Genomic DNA, 3667 nt, shown 5'->3' with positions numbered 1-3667 from the left:
GAAGTCCTTGACAACTTCAATCTTTTCTCCATTGATAAGAATGTTGTTTATTGGTCCAGTGATAAGGATTTTTGTTTTCTTGACATTGAGATAACATGCTCAAAGTACATGAGACTAAGTCTTGCCATCCTCGCTTCTAAGGAACATGCTTGTTGTACTTCTTCAGACAGATGTGTTCATTCTTCCGGAAATCCATGGTATACTCAATATTCTTCATCAAGACTGTAATTCAAATGCATCCATTTTTCTTCAGTGTAATTCATTTATTGCCCAGCTTTTACATGCAATTGAGGTGATTGGTAATATCATGACTTGGATCAAAAGCACCTTAGACCTCAAAGTAATGTTACCTTTGCTTTATAACACTCGAGGTCTTTTGCAACAAATTTACCCAATTCAATATGCCATTTGATTTCTCTTTTTTTCATAATATAAAATTTAATAAGTAAATTACAACTAATTATATATTTTATAGATTTTTCTTTCTTTTTTTTAAGCATGTTATCATTTAATGCCATTTGATTTCTTGACTGCTGCCTCCATGGTCATTGTGGATCTAGGTAAAATGAAATCCTTTGCAACTTCGGTTCTCTCTGTATTTATCACGATGTTGCTTTTTGGTCGATTTATGAGAATTTTGGTTTTCTTTATGTTGAGGTGCAATCCTAACTAAAGGTTGTAACCTTTATCTTAGTCAGTGCTTCAAGTGCTTTTTACCTTCAGCAAGCAAGGTTGTGTCTTCTACATATAACAGATTATTAATGAGTCTTCTCATTAACCAGAACTGATGCCACATTCTTCTTAATATAATTCAGCTCAGATTATTTACTCAGCATATAGATTGAATGTTGTTGTTGTTAAGTGCCATTGAGTCAGTTCCAACTCATAGCAACCCTGTGTAGAGTTTCCAAGAAGTGGCTGGTGGGTTTGAACTGCCAACCTTGCGGTTAGCAGTCCAATATTTATCCTACAGCGCCACACCAGGACTCCTTGTAGATTGAATAAATATTGTGAAAGGAGACAACCCTGACTTACACTTTTCCTGATTTAAAGTCATGCAATATCCTCTTGTTCTGCTCCAATGACTTCCTCTTGGTTTATGAACAGACTGCACAAGCATAATTAAGTGTTCTGGAATTCCCATAGTGTTATCCATAGTTTTCATGACCCACACAATTGAATGCCTTTGCATGGTCAATTAAGCACAAAGAAACATCTCTCTGGTATGCTCTGTTAACAGCCAAGATCTTTCTGACGTAAGCAATAATATCCCTCATGCCATATCGTCTACTGAATCCAGCTTGAATTTCTGGCAGTTCCCTGTCTACGTGCTGCTGTAACTAATTTTGAATTATCTTAAGCAAAATTTTACTTGTGTGTGATCTTAATGATATTGTTAGATGATTTCTGAATTCTATCACATCCCCTTTCTTTGGAGTGAACATAATTATAGATCTCTTCCAGTTGGTTGGTCAGGTAGTGGTCTTCCTAATTTTTCCCCATACATGAGTGAGCACCTCCAGTGTGGCATATGTTTGTTGAAATTTCTCAATTGATATTGTGTCTGCCAACTGCTGGAGACTTGTTTTTTGTCAATGCCTTCAGTGCAGCTTGGACTTCTTCCTTCAGTACCATCAGTTCTTAATCATATGCTACCTCTTGAAACAGTGCATGTCAACCAATTCTTTTTGGTACAGTGACTCTGTGTGTTTCTTCCATGTTCTTCAGATGCTTCTTGCATTGCTCAATATTGCAAATTGAGGTTTGAACCTTTTTTTGTCCCCCAGTTCTTTCAGTTTGAGAAATGCCAAATATGGTCCTCCCTTTTGGTTTTCTAACTCCAGCTCTTTGCACATTTCATTGTAATACTTTACTTTGTCTTCTTGAGATACCCTTTGGAATTTTTCATTCATCTCTTTTAGTTCATCGTCTCTTCTATTTGTATTAACTACTCTACATTCAAAGGAACCCTGGTAGTGAGTAGAATATGAACTAGACTGCTACCCACAAGGTCAGCAATTCAAATCTACCAGCCACTCTGTGGGAAAAAGATAAGGCTTTCTGCCCCCTAAACGATTTATATCCTTGGAAACCCTATACAGGGTTGCTGAATTAGAACCGACTCAGTGGCACACAACCACCACTACCAGTCTATATTCAAGAGCAAGTTTCAGAGTCTTTTCTGGTAATCATTTTGGTCTTGTCTTTTTTTTTCTTTCTGTCTTTTCAATAAGCTTTTCATTTCTTTATGTATGATGTCCTTGAGATCTTCCCACATCTTTGGTCTTCAGTTATTAGTGTTCAATGTGTCAAGTCTATTTTTCAGATGGTCTCTGAATACAGATGGGATGTGCTCAAGGTCATAATTTGGTTCTCCTGCACTTGTTTTCAATGTGTTCAGCTTCAGCTTAACCCTTGCGTATGACCAATTCATGATCTGTGCTACAGTTGGCCCTCACCTTGTTTTGACTGATGATACTAAGCTGCTCTGTTGTCTCTTTCCACAGATGTGGTTGATGTGATTCCTATGTATTATTACATCCAGTGAGGTCTACATGTATAATCGCAGTTTATTTGCTACTTGTTGTTGTTGTGTGACATTAAGTGGGTTCCGACTCATAGCAACCAGATATAGGGTTTCTGAGGAGTAGCTGGTGATTTTGAACTGCCAACTTGTGGTTCAAGTCAAGTTTGAAGTCCAGTGCTTATTCTGTAGCACCACACCAGGGCTCCAGTTTATGTTGCTGAAAAAAGGTATTTTTAATGAATAAATTGTTGGTCTTGCAAAATTCTATCATGCCGTTTCCTATGTTATTTCTATCAAGATAGCCATATTTTCTAACCACAATTCTTTCTTATTTGTTTCTAATTTTTGCATTTCAAACACCAGTGATTATTAATACATCTTAGCTGCATGTTGATCAATTTCAGACTACAGGAGTTAATAAAAACCTTCAAATTCTTCCTGTTTGGTAATAGTTGTTGGTGCATAAATTTGAATAATATTGACTGGTCTTCTTTGTAGGTGTATGGATGTTATCCTATCACTGACAACAATGAACTTAAGAATAGATCTTGAAATGTTCTTTTTGATAATGAAACATCATTTCTCTTCAGTTTGTCATTCCTGGCATAGTAAAAATATCATTGTCCAATTCAAAGTAGCCCGTACCAGTCCATTTCAGCTCATTTATACCTTGGATGGACTTCTGGTGTGGCACTGTAGGATCAGTACTGAACTGGAAACCACAAGGTTGGCAGTTCAAACCCACTTGCTACTCCTTGGGAACCCTATACAGCAGGGTTGCAATGAGTTGGAACTGAGTTGATGGCACTTAACAGCAGCAGCAATGTCTTGGATATTTATCGTCAAGCATTCCGTTTAATCTTTGATGACTTGTAGTTTTTCTAGATTTAACTTCATATATTCCACATTCTGATTATTGATGGATGTTTGTAGCTATTTCTTCTCATTTTGAGTCATGCTATATCAGGTCAGCATTTCTCAAGCTGGGGGAACTGAAGAAAAAATTTAAGCCTCGACTTTCGTTATTGAAAGATTCACTGGGCAAATTATTGAATGTTGCAGAATGCATCAAGAAAAGATGGAAGGAATACACAGAGTCATTGTACCAAAAGGAAATGGTTAATGTTCAACCATTTCAAG

Source organism: Chrysochloris asiatica, unplaced genomic scaffold (assembly GCF_000296735.1).
Source record: "Chrysochloris asiatica unplaced genomic scaffold, ChrAsi1.0 scaffold00008, whole genome shotgun sequence".
NCBI classification, from domain to species: domain Eukaryota; kingdom Metazoa; phylum Chordata; class Mammalia; order Afrosoricida; family Chrysochloridae; genus Chrysochloris; species Chrysochloris asiatica.
The sequence above is the reverse complement of the archived record's forward strand: the minus strand, read 5'-3'. Positions refer to the sequence as shown.